This window comes from Erinaceus europaeus, chromosome 7 (genome assembly GCF_950295315.1).
Source record: "Erinaceus europaeus chromosome 7, mEriEur2.1, whole genome shotgun sequence".
NCBI lineage: Eukaryota > Metazoa > Chordata > Mammalia > Eulipotyphla > Erinaceidae > Erinaceus > Erinaceus europaeus.
In genome coordinates, this window is record NC_080168.1 from 68,459,769 (window position 1) to 68,486,482 (window position 26,714).

At 40.8% G+C, this 26,714-nt stretch overlaps 1 pseudogene; it reads right to left on the minus strand.

Moving 5' to 3' along the window:
* Nucleotides 1–6,330: 6,330 nt before the first annotated feature.
* LOC103123062 (serine/threonine-protein kinase PAK 2-like) lies at nt 6,331–8,518 on the minus strand (annotated as a pseudogene).
* Nucleotides 8,519–26,714: the final 18,196 nt, after the last annotated feature.

The window sequence follows — 26,714 nt, forward strand, 5'->3', positions numbered from 1 at the left end:
TGTTTTTCTACATTGAGGGCAATTTCCTGTAGAGGCCCACAAGGTTTATGATGTTGTTTCTGAGGAAGATGACCACTGATGGTGGATAGAGGGATCAGTTAGAGGTCTAAGCCCATCATGTCTGTGTGAGAACTCAAAGATTTACTGACTAGGGCCCCAGATTCTGAGGTGGCTTGGTAGTCATGAAAAGGGCCATTAATAAGTGTGCTGGTCTCTTGCCCTTCTCCAGCTTTTGTAGTCCTTACTTTATCTGACATGGTTAGACTTAGAGTGGTTGAGGGAAGTGAAATAGGAAGTAGATGAGGAGGATATCTAGTTCTAAGTAGAAACTATTTGATTAAGTGCTTTATGTTGTCTTTTTTTAGGTCTTTCTACCTGTTTGGTGTACTTATTGAGTCGCTGTAGACTATTGCACACATTAACTTTAAGGTATATATCTTCCCTTAACTTACAGATAAATGTACACATGTGCTATATCTCATGGATCCTGGTCTGTGTCTAGGTTGGAAGATGGGGTTGAGACCATGGAAAATATGTCAATTTCTCAACCTGCATTCACTGAAAGATACTTATCACTTCCACTCACATTCTCAGAGTGAGTGACATGGCACTTCTAGATGCAATGAGGGATTTGGAAATTCAGGCTCTGGCTAAGCATCTACTCATTTCCATGGAAGGAAAGAAAGCCATTATGCAATTTGATGACTAGCCATCTGCCTAGGCCCAATTTCACTGATTTGCAACATCTATGCTTCTCTTCATTATCCATCAAAATCCTACTTAAGTTAAAAAAAAAAGTTGATGGAACTGGAGGTGATTATGCTTAGCAAAATAAATACAGAGATGAAAGATAACTACCAGATTGTGGGGATAATTGTGAAAGCATGATAAGAGCATAGGGGAACTCCCATCATAAAGATGAAGGTCTGAAAAGATACCCCACCTGTCAGTTTCTCCCTTTTAGCGGTCGAGAATGGAGGGAAAAGCTTTCCTAACTCAATTTCCCCTTGTCAGTCTCCCAAGCATCACAAGAACCTACACCCCCTAACACTTAACTCATTTCCTTGTTATAAACCAAATGGTTTGCCTGCTTAAAGCTCACTATAGTTCACCTGCTGTGATCACACATACTCCATATATCACCATTCTGCCTTGACCAAAAGGCTCTTTCTTCCTATTTCCTTAAACCCCTCCTCCACTTTGATCTAACTAACTCCTCTATCTTATCTCTCTTCCTTCAAGGCTCCTCTCTGTCTGCTTCTCCCTTGCTGGGATAATTAACATGCGCTTATAAACACCTTCAGTTAATTGACTCTCTTACCCAATTGCCACTAATCATTCCAGAACTCTCCCCTACCACTATCAATTCTTCTCTGTCTTGGAACCTTCACCATGGGGGTTCCGACCTTCAAAAGCCCACCCTTATCGCCACATGTGAAAAATGTCCTTTGTTCCCTTCTGCTGTTTAAACTCTGCCTTCTGTACAATAAACAGATAGTTTGCAACCAAATGGTCTCCTAGTCTTTTCCTATTGTTAGTTACTAGAGTTAACACGAGAGGCCAGAATGGCTTACCTCTGCTGAGAGGCCCCCCACACGAGTACCAGCACCAGATGGTTTCATTCATATGTGGAATCTTAATATTGAATAACATGAATTTGGAAAAAAAAAAAAAACACCCAGAAGCCAACTGTTTCTAAGATTTGTAAGAACTATGGTGTTTATTTTTGGGAGGAGGGTCTGTGGTGTGGAACTGTAATATTTTTTTTAATTTTTTTTTATTATTTATTTATTTATTCCCTTTTGTTGCCCTTGTTGTTTTATTGTTGTAGTTATTATTGTTGTTGTCGTCGTTGTTGGATAGGACAAAGAGAAATGGAGAGAGGAGGGGAAGACAGAGAGGAGGAGAGAAAGATAGACACCTGCAGACCTGCTTCACCGCCTGTGAAGCGACTTCTCTGCAGGTGGGGAGCCGGGGTTCGAACCGGGATCCTTATGCCGGTCCTTGTGCTTTGCGCCACCTGCGCTTAACCGGCTGCGCTACAGCCCGACTCCCGGAACTGTAATCTTAACAAGCTCATATAACAAAATTTTAAAAACTCTGCTTAAGGGTCACCTCATTTATATGGTCCTCTGAGATCTCACCTCTGCAACTTTCCTTCTCTAATAGACTTGGCTTATGCATCCATTAGGTCATAATTAAGGGTACAAGGGGTTGTAATTTATTTACCACTCTCTTTCCCCCAAATCTTTAAGTGGAAATTATTTACTTCTATACCACCTGCCACCCCCCACAACAACAACAACTGCATCATCTAGAATAGTGCTGCACTCTCAGATCAATGTTCCCTCAGTTATTCTGAGAAATGGTATTAGATTGTAAGCACTGGAGAAATAAGTGCTTTATGAAAGTCCCTGGGAAGTCTGATATAGGCCAGAGCTGTCATCAAACAAGCCCATAGTTAAGATTATTATAATCTGATGTAAGTCCACTAAAAAAAAGAAGAATATTGGAAAGATAAATGCTGCTGTCAAAGGTCTGAAATATTTGGTGGAAAAGTTATTTTCATATTTGAAATACATCGGGAGATAAAGCAACCATGGTTCAGAAAATATAAAGATCAGTAGAACTGAAGATTTTTGGAGCCAGGTGGTGGTGAACCTGGTTGAGCGTACATGTTACAATGTTCAAGGACCCAGGTTTGATCCCCTGGTTCCCACTTACAGGGGGAAAGCTTCACAAGTGGTGAAGCAGGGCTGCAGATGTCTCTCTGTCTCCCTCCCTATCCTCCCTTTCCCTCTTGATTTCTACCTGTCTATCCAATAAATAAATAAAGTTAATTTAAAAATTTTTTAAAAACCTTTTAAAAAAGAATTGAAGTTTTTTAGCATAGTTTCTGGAAACTAAATTTAACTTTTCTTGAAAAAATATAAATTGGGAGCTAGGAGGTAGCATAGCAGGTTAAGTGCACATGGCGCAAAGTGCAAAGTGCAAGGACCGACATAAGCGGTTCGAGCTCCGGCTTCCCACCTACAGGGGGTTGCTTCACAAGCGGTGAAGCATTGGTATGTTCCCTTCCCCCGACCTCTGAGAAGAATTGGTTTGCCCCTTGCTAGGTTCGCACCCCACTTTCTCCCCGCCCCCTATGCTAAGGACGGGCAGAGTTCCAGCAGCAGCAGCAGGGAGAGGATGATGGAGAAAAGCACATGGTGTGGTGATTTGCCCGTTCGTAAATAAAGATATACAGCTTCTCAGCCCAGCTGTGTGTCCTCGAGTCTCTGTTACCCGCCCATGAAGCCAGTTCGGTTAAAACAACAAATGGCGCCTACAACGTGGGACCAGACCTGCGCATCTCTCAGATAAGTGAAGACAATTTGGCTACCTATGCACTATGGCCTTCTCTTCTGCTTGTGAAGAGATCTCCAAAGGCATCTGCCCTTTCTTCACGAGACTGTTTTGCTGTTTCTGGAACATTTATCTCTGGACCACTCTGTGGTTTCTACCCAACACCAGCCCGCAGGAGCCCAACGCCAGCCCGCAGGAGTCGGCTTTCCGCCGCGTGGCACGGGGCATTGGGCGCTGGCTCCCTCCACGCTACTCGGCCGCTGGGAGCAGGGCAGCAGACATGGCAGGGCCATGGGGTAGGGCCGTGGCAGCCTATCATGGCTGCCACCCTGGGGCACCTTGGCCTGCACCTTCTGCACGGCTGGCCCATCCACCCTTGTGCTATAAAGTCTGGACAGATCCCGGTCCCCCAGGAGACCGCGGGCTCCCTGCCGAAACTGGGCCCCCTGGCCGAGATCTCCAGCTTGGGTCTGAAGGCAGACAAGCTAGAATACGCAGAGATTCGTGTAGAGATCGCAACCTGCAATTCCTAGAAGTGGAGCTGCCCAAGAGACCACCGCTGGACAACACACTCCCCTAATGGCTAAGACAGTACAGATCTGAATTCGTGTTTGAAATGACATGTCTTCATAACAAAAGTTTCTCTCCTTGTATATTGAAGACTCTCTTTTCAGTCACCAGGTTCCAGGTGTCATCAGGATGCCAGCCAGACTTCCCTGGATTGAAGACCCCACCAATATGTCCTGGAGCTCTGCTTCCCCAGAGACCCACCCTACTAGGGAAAGAGAGAGGCAGACTGGGAGTATGGACCGACCAGTCAACGCCCATGTTCAGCGGGGAAGCAATTACAGAAGCCAGACCTTCTACCTTCTGCAACCCACAATGACCCTGGGTCCATGCTCCCAGAGGGATAGAGAATGGGAAAGCTATCGAGGGAGGGGGTGGGATATGGAGATTGGGCGGTGGGAATTGTGTGGAGTTGTACCCCTCCTACCCTATGGTTTTGTTAATTAATCCTTTCTTAAATAAAAAAAAGAAGAAGAAGAAGACCATGTGTATGTGTGTGTTTAAAGTTTGGTAACATTAACTTTAAGGTTAAGAATATAACTTTAAGGCTAAATTCTTACCATGCAAAGTTAAATGAAAAAGGTTTTCAACGTAATTCTCATAAAGATAAAATTAACTTACATTTAAAGTCTGAGGTAAAAATTAGTTAACAATCAATATGTTTTAACTAAGTTGGTCTAAACAAAACTTGCGCACACCTAGGGTGTGTCTCCATCTTAAATGGGTGTAACAAAAGGTTAAATAGACTTGTTGATATGTAAAACTCTCGATTACCTTCCCTATTAGAAATGGTAGATTACACAATGGCTATGCTAATGATACTCATGCCTGAGGTTTTCTTTCCTTGATTCTCATGTTTACCTTTTCACATTCTATTGTTTAAACTTTAACCAACCTTAAAATCATTCTAAAAAAGACTTCTAATTGTAATAGTTATCAATTGTGATAAACTTCTAACCTGCTACAAGTTTGTTTCATAGTAAGTAAATTGCAGCTGTCAAGTTCTCTACAGAAAAGCAGAATTCCAGCAGCTGACCTTCCTCATACAACGTTCCACCCCCTGGCATTCTTCCGTGGACATTTGCTTTGGACTGGCATTTCTATCGGACTCAACTGGTACACCTCTTGGACACTTTGCAGCTTCCCCTTATGCTGCTGGGTTTCTCAAAGACTGACTGCAGCCAGCTGCCTTGGGATTCTAGGCCTCACCCTCCCCCCATGCTAGAAAATGCCCGTCAAGGCAAGTACACCCCCCAGAGGCAGGAAATGTTTTTTTTAAGCTGATAAAATTTTTCCCACAGAGGCAAAAAACGCCCCCCTTAGGCCTTCCCTTGGCAGCACACTGGTTCTTGTTACTCACTTACATGTTTCTTCATGTTTGTGCCAGTTTCTCTTTTGAAAATGCCTGTACGATATAGGTTTCTGTTCACCCCACGCCCCTGATACTGTGGTCATTTAAAAACAGAAGGGGGAATTGTTGGTATGTTCCCTTCCCCCCGACCTCTGAGAAGAATTGGTTTGCCCCTTGCTAGTTTCACGCCCCGCTTTCTCCCCACCCCCTATGCTAAGGATGGGCAGAGTTCCAGCAGCAGTAGCGGGGAGAGGATGATGGAGAAAAGCACATGGTGTGGTGATTTGCCCGTTCGTGAATAAAGATATACAGCTTCTCAGCCCAGCCGTGTGTCCTCGAGTCTCTGTTACCCACCTGTGAAGCCAGCTCGGTTAAAACAACAGTGAAGCAGGTCTGCAGGTATTTATCTTTCTCTTCTCCCTCTCTGTCTTCCCCTCTTCTCTCCATTTCTCTTTGTCTCATCCAACAACAATGACAACAATAATAACTATAACAATAAAACAGCAAGGGCAACAAAATGGAATAAATATTTAAAGAAAAGAAAAAATATAGATCAAATAAGAAATTTTCTTTCTCCTTTAAACTTTTCTAATATACACAGTATACATGCTTAAATAATATATTGTTTACTTTATATATAATAAGTCTACTTCATATAACCATGTAAGTAAATAACTATATAATAACATATGACTATATAGTACATAATAAATCTACATTGTTAATGTTATATATTGATATTCTCTTGTGGTTGGACTGAAAATTCATGTACTAGGTTTGCTTTTAAGTTTTTCTTTCAACAAGATCTGAACATGTTAATTTAAAAATAACTAATAAATCACAACTCCACATTGCTTTTAAAGTTATTTTAAGAATGACACATTTCAGAATTAACCAAAGTATATTTCTATAACAAGTTAGTTTATCTGAGTAAGTAAAAACTAAAACCACAGTGTAGCTCCTTTAAACTAGGAGTGAGATTTTTAATGACAAAGTCTGTTGCCAGCAATGGATGTGCAGGTAACCATCAAACAATTGTAAATACAGATACCAAACTGGTTTTTTAAACTGAAAAAGACCCTTGTTGAGTCACAGGCATTAAAAACAGGGCTTCAGTGAAAATGGCTTTTATGACTTCTGTGAAGTGTCTTCTAGAGTGGTAACAGTGATCATCTAGTTGCTTTTACATTTCACTGGTAGAATCTTCTTTATCATAAATCTATCACATAACTACTTACAAATAATTTTCAGGTCTGGAACTAAAGAAGCACTCTAGCTTTCCACCAGAAATAAATCAGCTTGTTTCTATAATTTAGTAATACTTGTAGCAGGTCAGTATGATTCAGAAAAAAAAGTGAAATCCCCTTCCCCACTCCCCTCCTGCAGGGTGGTCACTTCACAGGTGGTGAAGGTCTGCAGGTGCCTTTCTCTCCCCCTCTGTCTTCCCGTCCTCTCTCCACTTCTCTCTGTCCTATCCAACAACAATGACATCAATAAAAACAACAACAATAACTACAAAAATAAAACAACAAGGGCAAAAAAGGGAATAAATAAATAAATATTTAAAAAATAAAAGTGAAATGAATTAAATTGAAAACAGACCATTAAGTGCTCTAGAGTTAACTTACTTTGTGAAACTCTTCCTGTGTTATCAATAAGAAAAACAGTCCTTTCCATCTTTTTATCTATACCTTAACACAGATATGATGGGGGAGATGTGATAAGAATCAAAAGTCTATCAGTTCCCCTAATGACATCAAAATTATTTTTATTCATAATTTGTACTATTGCAGGGTGGCATGTAGGTATAAAGTCAATGAGGAGGGAATTGTGGGATGCAAAAATTAAGTCAGAAACAAACCATAGATTTTGTTTTTTCTTTTATGCAGCTCTTGGCAGGTTTGAAGGGTGGATACTGTCCCCTGGAACCTCCATCTACAAACACAGATTTAAGAAATCCAGAAATATTGGTGAAAGTTTCTCTGCATTCTGAAGTTCTGTAGTTCTATTAGTTGCTATCAGGAACAAGGCCCTCAAGGGATTTTCATTGAGATATAGAGGTTCTTCCACCATCTCAATAGCCATGATACCAAGAGACCATATGTCCACTTTAGGGCCATAAGCTTTCTGAGTAACCACCTCTGGTGTCATCTAGTATGATGTCCCAATCATAGTACTTCACTTGCTCTGCTCAGGGGTGATCTCTCTGCATACAGCAACAATCTTTGCTTCATCCATGCAGGTTTCTGTTACAACATCAGTAAGTGATTCCTCCAGCAAGATACTCCATTACTACAAACAATTCATCTCCCACCAAGTAGCTGTCCAAGAAATTAACTATAACTATATTGGAATTTTTTTTAATTCTTTCATTATTAGGATCTCATTAATGATCAATTCTTTCTTTGGCTGTCTCTGTAAATTAATCTGTTTGATAGCAACCTCTTGTCCCAGTGCCACATTAGTAGCAGTGAAGACTGTACCAGAAGCCCCTTCCTCAAATTTTTCACATCTTGCATATTTCTTCTTAGGGTCACCTATGTTTACAATAATTCTTATGTTTCCATAATCTCTTCATCTGTCATTTTAGTCTTTTTTTCCTGTTTGTCTGAAGACTTGGCCCCATTATCAACATTAGAATCACCAACTGATTCAGGAATTGGATCAATTACAGGCCATGTATAAACTGATTTTGAATGGCCTGGTCTTGGGGCAGTAACAGGAGGAACCACCTCTTTGTCATCATCATCTTCCTCTGTTACAGCTGCTGATGTTTCAGACCCCTTGGTGCTAAGTGCTGGTGTTTCAGAAGGAAGGCCATCTTTTTCAGGAGGAGTAAAGCTAAAATATTTCTGCTTCACTGTGGTGGAATCATAGAACTTCAAGGCATCCAGCACAGATTTTCCTCTGTTCTAGCTTAGTAATATTGGAGGTCTGTAATAACTGAATCCACTGTTCTGGCATGCCAGTAATTCTCCAGTAACAGCATCAAAGCCAACATGGATTATGTGTTCAAAATAAGATGGAGGAGAAATATCTGGCTGTTCATTTTCTTTCTTCTTATTTCCTTTCTCTGTGCTTGAGAAAATAGAGATGATTTTATTCCTGGGCTTTTTTTCCCCTCTAGAACAGAGGGTAAAGGTTTCAAACTGTGATTAGCTGACAAAGGGTCTTTTCCTCGAGTACTAAAAATGATACTCCTCATTAACACCAGAGGCCTGGGGGCCTATCTTCTAGTTCTCCCTTATCTGACATGATTCAGAATTGCAATATGGCCCTGTGGAGAGAAGGAAGGGGCAGGAGCCTACATTGTATACTCAGAAGTGCACAACCTTAACGCTGGCATAATCTTGAGAACTAAGGTAGTTATGTGTTCAAGGAACAGACTATCTAAAATAATTCTGTTAAAGAAAATCCTTCTAGGGAAGGGGAGAGAGCATTAACAACTATGCAAAGACTTTTCAAGCCTGAGGCTTCAGGCTCTCAGGTTTAAACCCCTGTCCCACTATAAACTATAGCTGAGCATAGCTCTGATCAAGAAAAAAGAAGAGAAAAGAGAAGAAAAGAGATTTAGTCCTACAAGAGTATCATTGTATAGGGTCTGTTCTTATTACAATGAATCAAAGACTTCAGTGCAAGACTTTAAACTGTCGTCTCCACTAACAAAGTTTACAGAATTAAAAATTAGATGACTGCACTGCTTTCCAGGAACACACATGATTTCAAGAATGCAGCCATGTAAAACAAAAAAAGAAAAACAAGTGCTAAGAAGTGTGTGATTACTTGAAAATGTGTGATGAATTTCCCACTTCATTAACAAGTGTAACTTGCTCCTTTCTTTCAAAGAGTGGCAGCCTAGTGAATATGCAAATATTGGGAAGGGGCTCACAGAGCTGAGATTCTGCACTAGCTTCCATTCCCTCTGGAATCTTCCCACACACTATCCCCGTGGGTGGAACAGAGTTGGGATGGAACTATCAAAATTCCCTGCTGCAGGCCTATGATTTAACTTGTAACTACATTGTTAAATTACCCAGAGTGGGACTGGTGAGATAACTCACTTAGATGGTGTGCTCCTTTGCCATTTGGGTGAGCCAGGTTCCAGCCCAGCCCCCACCACAATGGTGGAAGCTTCAGTGCTGTGGTCCCTTTGCTTCTCTGTCTCTAAAAAGGGGGTGGGAGAGAATTTTAAAAATACAAAGCATGGGGAGTTGGACAGTAGCACAGCCGGTTAACCACAGCGCAAAGCACAAGGACCAACTTAAGGATCCCAGTTTGAGTTCCTGACTCCCCTGCAGTGAAGCAGGCCTGCAGGTGTCTATCTTTCCCCCTCCTCTCTGTCTTCCCCTCCTCTCTCCATTTCTCTCTGTCCTATCCAATAACAACAATAATAATAACTACAACAATAAAAAAACAAGGGCAAAAAAGGGAATAAATAATTTTTAATATAAAAATATTAAAATATTTTACTCCCATAAATAAATATTTTTTAAAAAAAGAATGCAGAAGAAATTTTTATTTTTATTAACCATAGATGATCACGTAAGCTGGGGGAAAGAATGAACAAGTGAGGTAACTGAGTTAAATCCTCTGGATAACAATAGCTAACAAAGGAGCATATCTCTAACAAGATCCAGTATCTCCAGGCAAGCTAAGGAAAACTTGACTGCATAGTGAGAGTTAATAGAGGGCATCATCACATGTGCCAGAGTGAGACTCCAGTGGGTGTTTCCTCTCTTTCTCTTACCCTTCCTCCCCCTCTCTCTTTCTCTCTTTGTTTCATAAATAAATATATCTTTAAAATTGAAAATTTTTGTAAAATACAATGATTTGTATATGTGTAACATTTCTCAGTTTCCACATAACAATTTGACCAACCCCCAATAGGTCCTCCTCTGCCATCGTGTTCCAGGACCTGAGCCAACCACCCCACCCTGACCCCAGAGTCTTTTACTTCGGTGCAACACACCAAATAAAAACTGAATTGTAAGGGAGCCAGGAGGTAGTGCACCAGATTAAGCACACATAGTACAAAGGTAAGGACACATGCAAGGATCTTGGTTTGAGCCCCCAGTTCCCCACCTACAGGGGGGTCGCTTCACAAGTGATGAAGCTGGTCTACAGGTATCTGTCTTTCCCTCTTCCTCTCTATCTTCCCCTCCCCTCTCAATTTCTCTCTGTTCTATCCAAAACATTGAAAAAATCACCACAAGAGCAGTGGATTCATAATGCAGACACTAGGTCCCAGCTATGTTCATAGCAGCACAATTCATAATAGCCAAAACCTAGAAGCAACCCAGATGCCCAACAACAGATAAATGGTTGAGAAAGCTGTGGTATATTTAAACAACAGAATACTCTATGCAGCTATTAAGAATAATGGACCGGGGTTCCCGGAAGATGGCGGACTGAGAAGCTGCTAGTGGCTTGAACTCTGACCACATCTCCTGGAAACGGTAGGATTTTCTGCCTTTAGTAGGCCAGTCAATATGGGGTCCTAGCGGTGACACCAAGGAGGTGACTATAACTTAATTTGGGTTAAGAATTAGAGTAGGAAAAACATACTTCTTAAGCTTTTCCATAAGATTGAAGAAACAGGAATACTCCCTTCCACCTTCTATGAAGCCAACATCACCCTGATACCAAAAGCTGATAGGGATAGAACAAAAAAGGAAAACTACAGACCAATGTCGCTGATGAACATAGATGCCAAAATATTAAACAAGATCTTGGCCAACCGGATACAGCAACATATCAAAAAGATTGTTCATCACGACCAAGTGGGATTCATCCCAGGAATGCAAGGCTGGTTCAACATCTGTAAGTCAATCAATGTCATTCACCACATCAATAAAAGCAAAGCCAAAAACCACATGATTATCTCAATAGATGCAGAGAAAGCCTTTGACAAAATCCAACACCCATTCATGCTCAAAACTCTACAAAAAATGGGAATAGATGGGAAATTCCTCAAGATAGTGGAGTCTATATATAGCAAACCTACAGCCAACATCATACTCAATGGACAGAAGCTGAAAGCATTCCCCCTCAGATCGGGGACTAGACAGGGCTGTCCACTGTCACCGTTACTCTTCAACATAGTATTGGAAGTTCTTGCCATAGCAATCAGGCAAGAGAAAGAAATCAAAGGAATACAGATTGGAAGGGAAGAAGTCAAGCTCTCACTATTTGCAGATGATATGATAGTATACAAAGAAAAACCTAAAGAATCCAGCAGAAAATTACTGGAAGTTATTAGGCAATATAGCAAGGTATCAGGCTACAAAATCAATGTACAAAAATCAGTGGCGTTTCTTTATGCAAACACTAAATCTGAAGAAGACATCCAGAAATCACTCCCATTTACTGTTTCAGCAAAATCAATCAAATACCTAGGAATAAAGTTGACCAAAGAAGTGAAAGACTTGTATGCTGAAAACTATGAGTCACTACTCAAGGAAATGGAAACTGATACCAAGAAATGGAAAGATATCCCATGCTCATGGATTGGAAGAATAAATATCAAAATGAATATTCTCCCCAGAGCCATATACAAATTTAATGCAATACCCATCAAAGTTCCACCAATCTTCTTTAAGAGAATAGAACAAACACCACAATCATTTATCTGGAACATGAAAACACCTAGAATTGCCAAAGCCATCTTGAGGAAAAGAAACAGAAATGGAGGCATCACACTCCCAGACCTTAAACTATATTATAAAGCCATCATCGTCAAAACAGCATGGTAATGGAACAAAAATAGGTACACAGACCAGTGGAACAGAATTGAAAGCCCAGAAATAAATCCCCACACCTATGGACATCTAATCTTTGATAAGGGAGCCCAAAGGATTAAATGGAAAAAGGAGGCTCTCTTCAATAAATGGTGCGGGGAAAACAGGGTTGTAACATGCAGAAGAATGAAACTGAACCACTTTATCTCACCAGAAACAAAAATCAACTCCAAATGGATCAAAGACCTAGATGTCAGACCAGAAACAATCAAATACTTAGAGTAAAACATTGGTAAAACAGTTTCCCACCTACATCTCAAGGACATCTTTGATGAATCAAACCCAATTGCAAGGAAGACTAAAGCAGAAACAAACCAATGGGACTACACCAAATTGAAAAGCTTCTGCACATCCAAAGAAACTATTAAACAAACAGAGAGACCCCTCACAGAATGGGAGAAGATGTTCACATGCCATACATCAGACAAGAAACTAATCACCAAAATATATAAAGAGATCAGCAAACTTAGCACCAAAAAAGCTAATTACCCCATCCAAAAATGGGCAGAGGATATGAACAAAACATTCACTACAGAGGAGATCCAAAAGGCTAACAAACATATGAGAAACTGCTCTAGGTCACTGATTGTCAGAGAAATGCAAATTAAGACAACACTAAGATACCACCTCGCTCCTGTAAGAATGGCATACATCAAAAAGGACAGCAGCAACAAATGCTGGAGAGGTTGTGGGGACAGAGGAACCCTTTTACATTGCTGGTGGGAATGTAAATTGGTCCAGCCTCTGTGGAGAGCAGTCTGGAAAACTCTCACAAGGCTAGACATGGACCTTCCATATGACCCAGTAATTCCTCTCCTGGGGTTATACCCCAAGAAGTCCATAACACCCAACCAAAACGAGGTGTGTACTCCTATGTTCATAGCAGCACAATTCATAATAGCTAAAACCTGGAAGCAACCCAGGTGCCCAACAACAGATGAGTGGCTGAGAAAGCTGTGGTATATATACACAATGGAATACTATGCAGCTATCAAGAACAATGAACCCACCTTCTCTGACCCATCTTGGACAGACCTAGAAGGAATTATGTTAAGTGAGTGAAGTCAGAAAGATAAAGATGAGTATGGGATGATCCCACTCATCAACAGAAGTTGACTAAGAAGATCTGAAAGGGAAACTAAAAGCAGGACCTGACCAAATTGTAAGTAGGGCACCAAAGTAAAAACCCTGTGGTGAGGAGTACACATGCAGCTTCCTGGGCCAGTGGGTGGTGGGAGTGGGTGGGAGGGATGGGTCACAGTCTTTTGGTGGTGGGAATGGTGTTTATGTACACGCCTAGTAAAATGTAGTCATATAAATCACTAATTAATATGAGAGGGGGTAAATTAATTGTATGTCTCGAAGTTTTTCAAAACACAAACTGAATCTTTTCAATATATAGGCTGTGTAATTGATATGCAGACTCTCTCAAAGGCCTAGACCAAGTAGATCAGAAGCAACCAATAGCACAGCTATATACAAGATACTGGGTACTGTACAGCAAACCCTAACAAAAGGACTTTTCAAAGTTAACCCAATTACCAAACAATGTGATGATAACATTAACTATTGATTGTCTTTTTGAACCCTAAGACAGCAGGAACCTCACATCTCCACTATAGAGCCTCTACTTCCCCCAGTCCTGGAACCCTTGGATAGGGCCCACTTTCCAGTATGCCTCTCCCAATCCATATCAAATAATATTGCATCTGCTGATCACAACCTAACCAACACAATGATTGCCACCTCAACATGCTTCACTTCAGACTGTGTCCAGAGACTTCACGTGTGGAATGACAACCCTTCAACTTCATTACTCAGGTGAGACCTTTCCTTTCATAGTATACTCTAATTTCATCTCAGGTGGTTCACTTTCTAACAAAGTCCCAAAACCTAGATATACACCAGTTTCTGTGAGAGAGAGCATATGTTCACACGTATCCGTAAACTACTGCAAAATATATGCCTGAAAGCAGAAGTGCACTAGAGTTTGCAGTGAGTAACTCCCTAACACTTCCTCTCCACTATTCCAAGCTTTGGGTCCATGATTGCTCAACAATTTGTTTGGCTTCGTATGTTAACTCTCTTTTCAGTCACCAGTTTCCAGATGCCATCAGGATGCTGGCCAGGCTCCCTGGATTGAAGACCCCACCAATGTGTCCTGGAGCTCAGCTTCCCCAGAGACCCACCCTACTAGGGAAAGAGAGAGGCAGACTGGGAGTATGGACCGACCAGTCAACGCCCATGTTCAGCGGGGAAGCAATTACAGAAGCCAGACCTTCCACCTTCTGCAACCCACAATGACCCTGGGTCCATGCTCCCAGAGGGATAGAGAATGGGAAAGCTATCAGGGGAGGCAGTGGGATATGGAGATTGGGTGGTGGGAATTGTGTGGAGTTGTACCCCTCCTACCCTATGGTTTTGTTAATTAATCCTTTCTTAAATAAAAAATAAATTAAAAAAAGAATAATGGACCCACTTTCTCTGATCCATCTTGGATGGAGCTAGAGGGAATTATGTTAAGTGAGATAAGTCAGAAAGACAAAGACGAGTATGGTGTGATCCCACTCATAAACAGAATTTGAGAAAGAAGAACAGAAAGGGAAACTTAAAGCCGAATCTGATGTAGTGCAGGTACCAAGCCCAGCAAGAACCCTGGAGGTAAAAATAAAATAAAATAAAATTGAATTGTATATTGTCATATATGCTCTGTTACTTCTCCTTTCTGTTACAAATATTTTTAAAAGTTGATTGTATATAGTCATATATGCTAACTAAAATTCTTTCTAGACCAAAGTGTAATCTTACAAAAAAAAAAAAACTTATTGATCAGGGCATGCTGACAAGCAACATTATTATCTCCAAAAATTTAAAGTACAAAGGGATTCCAGGGGACTTCCAGGAGGCATGACCCATTGGCTTTTCCCCCAAAACAATAAATAAATACAATGAGAGACCCAATTGAACTCATAATGTACAGTGGGTGCTCGAGAGCAGTTAGGGCAAAAAAGGGCATGGGTTGAAAGCTCAACACAGTAAAACTAGAGCTCCAGGCATCATTGCACTAAGGTGTGCCATTTTGGTCATTTCACTTTTGTACACAGCAAGCAATGAGGGTAGTTCCTAGTGCCAGAAAAAAAAAAAGAAGCAGAAGAAGAAAAAGGAGCTTAAAACTTCTCAATCTTTGACTGGGGAGTCAAAGCTTAGCCTTCCAAATTTAAGGAAAGGACACAACAAAAAGCAGAGAGCATTTGCAACCATAAGACAACTCAAACCAACGCCTGCAACACCCACCACACAACATACAAACAAGAGAATCCAAGAGCTCACAATAGCACCATCTGCTGGCCAGCAACAACCAGCACAATAAATGTGCAAGCCGAGAAACAGGAATAAACAATTAAGCACATCAATCAGATAGAAATGAAACAGAGGAACTCTAAGGAAACAGACTTAGAGAGACTACCAGAGACAGACTACAGAAATCTCTTTATGAGGACTTTTAAAGAATCTAAGCATAATATGAAAAAACACACACAAGACTTGAAAGAGCATTTTACTATGAATTAAGATACAAAAGTCCTCCTGCACTGCAGGTGGGAATATAAATTGGTCCAACCTCTGTGGAGAACAGTCTGGAGAACTCTCAGAAGGCTATAAATGGACCTACTCTATGATCCTGCAATTCCTCTCCTGGGGATATATCCTAAGGAACCAAACACACCTATCCAAAAAGATCTGTGTACACATATGTTCTTGGCAGCACAATTTGTAATAGCCAAAACCTGGAAACAACCCAGGTGTCCAACAACAGATGAGTGGCTGAGCAACTTGTGGTATATATACACAATGGAATACTACTCAGCTGTAAAAAAAAAAAAAAAAGGTGACTTCACCGTTTTTAGACGATCTTGGATGGACCTTGAAAAATTCATGTTAAGTGAAATAAGTCAGAAACAGAAGGATGAATATGATGAATATGGGATGATCTCACTCTCAGGCAGAATTTGAGAAAGAAGATCAGAAGAGAAAACACAAGTAGAACCTGAACTGGAATTGGTGTATTGCACCAAAGTAAAAGACTCTGGGGTTGGGTGGGGAGAGTACAGGTCCAAGAAGGATGACAGAGGACCTAGTGGGGGTTGTATTGTTATATGGAAAACTGAGAAGTGTTATGCATATACAAACTATTGTATTTACTGTTGAATGTAAAACATTAATTCCTCAATAAAGAAATTTTTAAAAAGACACAAAAGAGGAACTCAAAACAGAGCTTACTAAGAAACTACAAAGCTTGAAAGAACTTCAATCAGAATTCATTAAGCAGTTAGGAAGTATTAAAGAAAAACTTCAAACAAAGTACCTGGGCTGGGCAAGAGTGAACAGCAGGGCTTTCTCAGGGTTGGCCACCTCCACCCACCCCCACCCCACCTCCTTCCAGAGATAGACAATGGATTCCAAGTGCAAGAATGAGAAAGAGGTGTCCTAGTCAGAACCTCCACATATCCCATTTGTACTACATGCACCTCCATGCACTAAAGTTGCAGGAAGCACCTCCTGGCACATGCACACTGGATCCTCAACAAAATCCTGGCTAATTGAATCCAACAATATATTGAGAGAATAGTCCACCAAAACCAAGTGGGATTCATCCCTGGGAAACAGGGATAGTTCAACATACACAATTCAATCAATGTAATACACTATATGTCACAAAAAGAAAGATAAAAATCACATGATTTTATCAATTGATGCAGAAAAAGCATTCAACAAGGTTCAACACCCATTTATGATAATGGCCCTGAAGATACTGGGAGTGGAAGGAAAATTCCTCAACATAATAAAGGCTATATGTGATAAAACCTTGGCTAACATCATAGTCAATGTGGGAAAATTGAAAGTTTTTCCCCTAAAATCAGGAATTAGACAATGATATGTTGATATATCTAGAGAACCCCAGAAACTGCCAAGAAACTACTAGAAATCATCAATAAATTCAGTAAAGTAGCAGGCTACAAAATCAATACTCACAAATCTGTAGCATTTCCCTATGCAAAAGATGGGTTAGGGGAAACGAAGCTGAAGGAAGCAATCCCTCTTACAATTAAACCCAAATAGATTAAATATTTAGGAATAAATCTAATGAAAGATGTAAAGGACCTTTTCAAGTAAGACCATAAGACACTGTTAAAAAAAGTAGAGGATGACACAAAGAATTGGAAGAACATGCCCTGTTCATGGATTCAGAGAACAAATATCATTAAAATGGCAATTCTGCCAAAACCAATCTATAGATTCAATATAAAATCTATTAAAATCCCAATGACATATTTCAAGAAGTAGTGCAGTGGGTTAAGTGCACATGGCACAAAGCACAAGGACCGGTATAAGGATTCCATTTCAAGTCCCTGGCTTCCCACTTGCAGGGGGATTGCTTCATAAGCGGTGAAGCAGGTCTGCAAGTGTCTATCTTTCTCTCCCCCTCTTGGTATTCCCCTCCTCTCTCCTTTTCTTTCTGTCCTATCCAACAACAATAACAACAATAATAATAACACCAATGATAAACAACAAGGGCAACAGAAGGGAAAAAAAATAGCATCCAGAAGCAGTGGATTCATAGTGCAGGCACCGAGACCCAGCAATAACCCTGGAGGTAAAAAAAAAAAAAAAAAAGATGAATAGAATATTCAAAAATTTGTGTGGAACTTTAAAAAACCACAAATAGAAAAATCACTCCTAAGGAAAAAGAAAAAAAAATGGAGGTATCATAATACCCAACCTTAGGCTATACTATAAAGCTGTAGTAGTTAAGACAGTGTGGTATTGGAACACAAATGGATCAATGGACCAATGGAATAGGATAGAGTCCAGAACTTAATCCATACATATATAGGCACCTCATATATGACAAAGGAGTCAAACCTGCCTCATGGGGAAAAGAAAGTCTCTTTAGCAAGTGGTGTTGACAGAATTAGACAGCCACATGTACAAAAATGAAACTAGACCACCAACTAAAACCATATAGCAAAATTAACTCAAAATGGATCAAAGATCTGGATATTAGACCTGAAAGTATAAAATACATACAAGAACATATCAGTGAAATATTTCATGACATTAGCAGTTAAGACATATTTGGAGACTTCATCCCATGGACAAGGGAAGCAAAAACTAGATTGAACAAATGGGACTATATCAAATTAAAAGTTTCTTTATATCAAAATAAAACTCCATAAAGATAAATAAGAAACATAGCAACTGGGAGTATACACCATACTCCAGACAAGTGGTTGATATCAAACATCTATAAAGAACTCATACAGCTCCACAAAAAAAAAACTATTAAAAGTGGGCAGAAGATATGAATTAGACAGTTCTCTTAAGAAGAAATGCTCCAATTCACTAGAGAAATGCAAATTAAAACCACACTGAGATACCACCTCACACCTGTGAGAATGGCTTCATCAACAAAACAGGAAATGATAAGTGGTGGAAAGAATGTGGAGAGTGGGGGAATGTAAACTGATACAATCACTGTGAGGAATCCTTAAACAAATACAGATGAAATCACTTATGATCCAGCAATCCTACTCCTAGGCATTTATTCAAAAGAGATGATAACACTAATTGGGAAGGACATAAGTATTCTCATGTCCATAGCTGCACTATTCACTATAGTTAAATTTGGAAGCAACCAAAATACCTTTTGACTGGATAAAAAAATTATGGGACTAAAAAAAAAAAAATTATGGGACTTGGGCTAAGAGCACATGGCAATAAGTGCAAGGACCAGTGTGAGGATCCCCATTCAAGCCCCCGGCTCCCCACCTGTAGGGCAGTTGCTCCACAAGCAGTGAAGCAGGTCTGCAGGTGTCTATCTTCCTCTCCCCTTCTGTCTTCCCCTCCTCTCTCCATTTTTTTCTGACCTATCCAACAATGATGACATCAATAACAATGACTACAACAACAATAAAAAAAAACAAGGGCAACAAAAAGGAAATAAATATTTTAAAAATCTTTAAAAAACTAAAATAAAAAGTTATGGGACATATAGTCAATGGAGTACTACTCAGCAATAAAAATACAAATTTAAATCCTTTGGGATAAAATGGATGGAACTCGAGAACTTAGCTAAGTAAGCAAGGAAGTGTTAAGGAAAACCACAGGATGGTTTCACTCATATGTAGAATTTAGAGAGCTGAACCTGAAACAAACTAAATATAACCCATATTTAGGTTGTGGAAAACTATAGTGGTTACCTAGGGGGGTTGGGAAGCAGGCACAGACTTTTGGTAGGGGGAAGGGTATGAAATTATAATCCTATTAATTTATATTCTAATAAATTACTACTAATGTGACATATCAGATGAGAAATAAATTTAATACTTCAAGTTCTTTAACTGCCTAGACCATAGCTCTAAGTACAAATATTTGCATTAGTATAAATATTTAATATCTCAAATTTGTAAGATTATCATAGTTTGACACTGGCTTAGACTACTCAGGGAGCTCTAAAAATATATCTACATATATAGCTTTTTAAACATCTAAGTCAACTACAACTTTAGACCAGATAAATCAAAACCACTTGGCCCTGTATCTAAAATACAAAAATATTCAGATACCAATAAAGGGCACAAAGCACAGTGATTCTACTATATTTCCATAGATGCTAACCATTGGATTAGCATAAACAATGAACCTACAACTAATCTGATTTTGATAATAATTAATATTGCTGTTCTAAGTTCTTTCTAACACTATAAGAAACACCTTGCATTCTCTTTAAGATCCTCATTTCTCCTAGTCCTGGAACCTCTAGGACTATGCCTATAATTCTTGATATTTCTTCTGATTCCTTACTGCCATACCTACATTAACCTCAACCAAATCACTACTAGTGCTGTCATTCCATATTTTTCACTACTGAATTCTTACAGTGGACTGTAACCAGAGATACAGAGCCTGAGATGTCAACCTCACAACTCTTCAAACCTGATGAGATCTTTTCTAATACATGGGACTACCTATATCCACATTAATTGGCAAATTAACAAAGTTACAGGGTAGCATTTAGGGTAGTGGGTACAGGTATACATGTGTACATAAGCAAGGGGCAGTTATATAACTCAAGTAACAGTATTCAGTAGTCCTTGATGACTATATTTAGACCTAATAGACCTGAAATCCTAGTTGAAGTGCCTAAAGAAGGCATCATAAATTCTCTAATCAATTGGACTTAGACCAAATTAGCTTAGCAATCTAACAGAAAGGGCCAAAGAAGACAGATTCCTGCAAACCCCCCCACCCCAAAAAAACCCAACTAATTCTGATTGAGTTCAACAAATGACACTCAATGTTTAAATAACTGGGAGAAAGTCTAAGGTCATCAGACAAAGAGAGAACTACAAAAGTTGGGTAAGAGCAAAAGACTAGCCCACTAATACTGGTCAATATCACACCACATCATCATCTGGTGGCCTAGATAGAGAATTCCCACACAAATATGATGGTCCTAGACCTCTGTCTTCCTCAAGTGGCAAGGCAGGATCCCTCTCTCCACCACCACTGGTCACTTCTATCAGAAACATCATCACAAGCCCTCGTGTGGCCCCTCCCAGGACCTTGCCCTCACCATGGAGCAGATATGGTAGGAAATGCTCCAGTCTTTGAAGGGAGTCTGGGGTATCCTGCCCTGCCATTTGAGGAAGACTGGTTCTGAAATAAGTGCAGCCTGCACTGTTCCCAGCTCTGATTATGAGCTGTGAGCTCAGACCAATAGGGACTCAGGCTACACAGGTTCTGGTGCTAAATACAAATACATTTATATTATATTACATTAATTATATTATATTATATTATATATTCTCTACTCTGACAACATTTTCTCAGACAATGTTTTTATCCAGCTTCATGCTAGCTATCAAAGTCAAGCAAAACTACTATAGTCATGTGTTGTAACTTAAAAAGGGGCAGGGGAGCTAGAGCATGTAAAAGGATTCACAGCAGGGCACTGGGAACGGGCTTAACAATACAAGGTTTTATTAGGGTGTAATGGGTAAAAGGCAAAATGAGCAATTATCATCAGTGGTTAAGAGTATGTTAGGTCCATAAAGTCTGAGTATAGTTATCAAAAGTGTAGTCCCATAAGATAAACAATTATCAGCTGAGGTAAAGGTTGCTCATGGCTGTAGAGGGGTCTAAAAGTTTACCTGCTAGCAGAGTCACAAGTGTTCAGTTTGCAGGTGAAGTAGCCATGGCGGATACCTGGAGTACCTCCACAGAGATGCTTCTGACGAGGAGAAGCAGCAGCAGCCAAAGAGACAGGACTTCCAACTTTAAAGGTCGTACTTTTAAGTCCATTCAGTCCACCCACAATGCTTTGTACACCAGCACAGACTGGGTCCTCCCACAGTCCACCACGTGCACAGATCGCTGCATGCTCTGTCACCAAGATTGACATCAGTACTGTGCTAGGACTTCCATGGTCGCTGGTATACTTTGTCACCACAGTCAGTCGTGCTTTCTTCCAACCTAAAATCCCTAATCTCATCTACTCTGTTGCTACTCTTTTCATTTTTGTCTCACTTTATGTCCTGCCACCTTCCACTTTCTACACCCCATAATGACCCTGGGTCCATACTCCCAGAGGGTTAAAGAATAGGAAAGCTACCGGGGAGGGGATGGGATATGGAGTTTTGGTGGAGGGAATTGTGTGGAGTTGTACTCCTCTTATCCTATGGTTTTGTCAGTTTTTCCTTTTTATAAATAAAAATTTAAACACACACACACACACACACACACGCTTTCACTAACCTTTTACTCCTTTTCTCTCTTACTCTCTGAGTAAAAAAGGCCACAGCACCCAAATTCCCTTCAATGTGGCAGGGGCCTGGATGGAACCTGGGTCTTGCACACGTCAAAGCAGTGTGCTATCCAAGTGAGCTATTGCGCTGACCATGAAACTCATATGCAATAAGTTAAGAAATAAATCTTTAAAAAAGTGTGTGTGTGAGAGAGAGAAAGAGGGGCGGGGGCGGCACATACTTTGCTGCGTGAAGGCGGTGGAAGAAACTGAAGCTGTGAAGCGTCTTGTCTGTTTAGGTCACCTCTCACTCCCTTCTCTTAGGATTTCCTTCCTAAGCAGACCTGGCTGGCCCTTTAGCTCCCAGGAGGATTCCAGAGCTGGAAGGCGACCCCGCCCTGACATGAATATGCAACAGCTCGGAGTCAGGACAAGTTGAAGGGGAGTTCCTGGAGAAGTGCAACCTGAGCCTCCAGCACCCGTTGCGAATTTAGCAAAGCAGAGAAAACACAGCTGTGAAAGTCTGGAAGTCTGGGCGACCCGCGGGGGCTCGTGCATAGCCCGGCCAGGCAGTGGGCTCCAGCTGCCCACTGGAAGGTGGCGGCTGGGAGCACTGCGGTGGCGGGGCGCTCCCGAGGTCCCGCTTTACCTGTGGGGCTCCCTGCGGGAGCCGGAGCCCGGCGCTGAACTGCCAGGCCCCTTCAGGCCCATGGGCAACGCTCAGAGAGGTACGTGGCTTTCGGGGCCCCATCCTCACTCTCCCGCTTTGAGAGCAAGGACCTCCCTGCAGCGGATGCCTGAAACCCAGTGTTTCTGGGACAAGTTTTTCTGAAGCCAGAGCGCAAAGAGGCGAGGACCTGGGAGTCCCCGCAGCTATTCCATGGCGCAGCTTGTAGAGTGGCGGAAAGTTGAGGGGGTCAGCTGGGCTGAGGGCGGCAGCCCTTGCGGGCATGGGAGTTGCAGGGTGTTGCCATGGCATCGGGGGCGAGGCTGAGCATGGCTTGCTCTGTTGCCTGGCAACGGGAGGCACGAAGTGGGAGCAGGATCTTTGGGAGCCCAGCCCACCAGGTTCCTTTGAACACTCGTCTTCTTTGCTTGTCCTTTGGTCAGGGAAGAGGACTTGTTGGCTGGCACTGACTTCATGCCAATATACTCTGCTTTTGAAAATATGTGGAAGGTGGACTCAGGGGAGATATGAAAAAGAAGCTAAAGAAGCTTCTAAAGGTGAAAAAAGAGAATTGTTTCCTTGTCTTTAGTGTCGCACCTCTTGACGGTTATTCCTCAATTATCCTTTAAAAATGTGTAGACAAGTAGAACCTCAACTGGAATTGGCGTATTGCACCAAAGTAAAGGACTCTGGGGTGGGGGGGGTGGGGGGATACAGGTCCAAGAAGGATGACAGAGGTACTAGTGGGGATTGTATTGTTATACGGAAAACTGAGAAATGTTACGCATGTACACACTTTTGTATTTACTGTTGAATGTAGAGCATTAATTCCCCAGTAAAATTTAAAAAAGTGTAGAGAACAACTAAGTAGTTCACTTAAATAGTACACTGTTTTGCCTGTGTGTGTGTGTGTGAACCACTGCACTGGCCCCCACTGCACTGAAGGAAGCTTTGGTATTGTGGTCTCTGTCATTCTCTGCCTCTTTTCCTCTTTGCCGCTTTGCCTCCCTGTGTCTATATTTAAACAACAACAAAGTGCAGAACCTGGTTTGCGTCCATGCAAATGAATAAACTATTATTTACCAAAATCTTTGGAAGATAAAAAATCTTAACCGGTAGGGCGGGTATCTTTAACCATGTGGGAGGGCCTGAAAGGATATGAACACCCAGCTAAAGCCTGGTCTCCCCTTTTTTGAATCTCTAGCTGAAATAAGAAGAATGAAACTGTTCATCTGGAAGTCTTGGAATCATGCATGAGGGAGGTGGTGGCAACACAGAATAACAAAGTCTTTAAAGTGCTGCTCAGCTCTGGTTTATGGTGATACAGGGATTGAACCTGGGACTTTGGAGCGTCATGAGAATCTGCTTGCATAACCATTACGCTTTCTACGCTCAGCCCAAACCAAATCTTTGTGAAAGAAAAATACATAGCAGACAGCAGTCAGGATGCTAACAACTCAGAAAGTCACATCTTAAAATGTTTGAGAAAGAGTGGGGTTTCACACCATTTGTGAAAGTGTAAATTTCATTGAGTTTCACTAGGAATTTAATTATGTGCAAATGAGCCAGGTAATTTTGACTTCTTTTTTTTCCCCATTGTTTTAAAATTTTAGGTCAGAGAGAAGCAGAGAGGGTAGAGAGAGATAAGGAAAGAGAGACACCTGCAGCTCTGCTTTACTGCTTGTCAAGCTTCTTTCTTGCAGGTTGGGGCCTGGGGATTGAACCTAGCTCTTTGTACATGGTAATGTATATGCTCAATTGAGTGCACTACTGCCTCAATTATTATATATTATAGCTTCATGCCACAAAAAGAAAAAAATCCAGACAACTAGTATGATATTTATTATTAGAGACAGAGAGAAATTGAGAGGGAGTGGAGAAATAGGAAGAGAGACACCTGCAGCACTGCTTCACCACTCGTGGCATCCCCACCCTGTAGGTGGGGACTAGAGGCTTGAACTTGCATCCTTGTGCTGTACTCTGTGCACTTAACCAGGTGCACCACTGCCTCCCCCCCTTTTTTCCTTTTTAAGTTAAGAGAGGCAGAGAGAGACCACAGCACTGAAACTTCCTTCAGTGCAATGGGTGCCAAATCTACACCTGGGTTGTGCACTTAACAAAGCAGTGTAAGTCATTACTTACTTACCAAGTAAGTCATTTTACCAACCCTGAACATTTTATGGGCGGTTTTTGTCCTTTTCCAGAGCAATAGTGGTCAGTTACAACTCCTTCCTCCCTTCCTTTTAACTTCCAGTAGTTACACTTATCTCAGGGTTTTTAATTTGCTAGTTGCTTGTCAAAGGTGCTCATAATCAGTTCCTAGTGAAATTCTAAAGGACAATGAAACAATTATTTTACAATTTTCAGAGCTACAAGTACAAACTAAGGCAGCCTTTTCTGTGATGGCATTTTTCCTTATTTCTACCAAGATATGATCAACATAGTACTGCAGACTGTGAAAAGTGGGTAGAAGAATTTGGAGGTTTTTTCTGAGGCAATGCATAACCAACAAGGTTACTGGAATGTGGGTGCAGATTGGAATGTGTTGTACAGTCAAATATTAAAATGTGTCGGCCAATAGTGCAGTAGGTTAAGCGCACATGGCGTGAAGCTTGCATAAGATTGTGGGTTTGAGCCCATGGTGTCCCACCTGGAGGGAAGTCACTTCACAAGTGGTTAAGCTTGTCTGCAGGCGTCTGTCTTTCTCTCTCCTCTCTCTGTCCTCCCCTCCTCTCTCATTTCTTTCTGTCCTATCCAGCAACAATGTCATCAGTAAGAACAACAATAATAACAACAACAATGATGATAAACAACAAAGGTAACAAAAACAGAAAAAAAAAAAAAAGTCTCCAGGAACAGTGGATCTGTAGTGCAGGCACCAAGCCCCAGTGATAACCCTGGAGGCAAAAAAAAAAAAATTTTTTTTAAATGTGGAGGTGATAAAATCATAAAAACCCAGGGAGACCAGCATGTCTTATGACCAGTGCCTGGCTGGTTCATGGATGAACTATGCAGATCCTAGTTTGTAGGATTCAATGCTATGTTTTGAGACTTCCCAAAAAACTTCCAGAAACCTTTCTTCTTCTCCTCTTCCTCCTTCTCCTCCTCTTTCCCCTTCTTCTCCTTCTCTTTCTCCTCCTCCTCCTTCTCCTTCTCCTTCTTCTTCTTCTTCTTTTTAGCTTTACCAGAACACAGCTAAACTTTGGCTTCTGTGGCTCTGAGGTTGAAACCTGGAAACTTTGGTGCTTCGGGTATAAAGGTCTTTCTGTACAATCACTATACTATCTCCCCATATTTATGCATGTATGTATGTATGCATGTATGTATGTATGTATGTATGTGTGTATTACTTTAATATGCTTTTTAATATGCTTAGTTTATGGTTATGCTGGGGATTGAACCTGGGAGCTCAAAGCCTCAGGTATGAAAAAGTCTTTTTGCATTAACCACTGTACTATCTCCCTAGCTTGCAGGGAGTCTTTGCAATATAACTTTCAGTTTGTGCTGATCATCAGTATTTTTTGTTTATCTCCTTGACTTCTGCTACTTCGTACTCTGTCTTCAGAAAAGGAAGGCAGAGCATGGTTATTTATTTCTCTTATATTATATGTTAACCTTTGCTAAAGCATGTCATTTTTTGTTTTATTTTTTAAAAGAAAATGTGTTGTATTACTGATGTTATCCCTGGGATACAATTACAAATATCCCCAAAGTACATAATCAAAGTGCCACATTCTCGATACCACAAGATTGAGTTCCCTCCCTTCTTACCTTATTCACCTCAAGTCTGGAGTCATACATAAGTCAAGGATTTGTATTAATTCTTGCTTTGTCTCATAAATCCCACATATAACTGAGGTCACCTGATATTTGTCTTTTTCCTTCAGACTTGTCTCACTTATCATGATCCCCTCTAGCCACACCTCTGCTACAGCAGAGCAGAAGGCAAATTTCCATCTTTTCTGATAGCTGATTCCATAGCGTATCTTTAGTCAACTGTCTGATGCTGTACTCTTGGATTGTCTTCTTACCTTGGCTATTGAAAATAACACTGCAATGAACATAGTTGTACATAAATCTTTTTTTTTAATATTTATTTTATTTATTTATTCCCTTTTGTTGCCCTTGTTGTTTTATTGTTGTAGTTATTATTGTTGTTTTCGTTGTTGGATAGGACAGAGA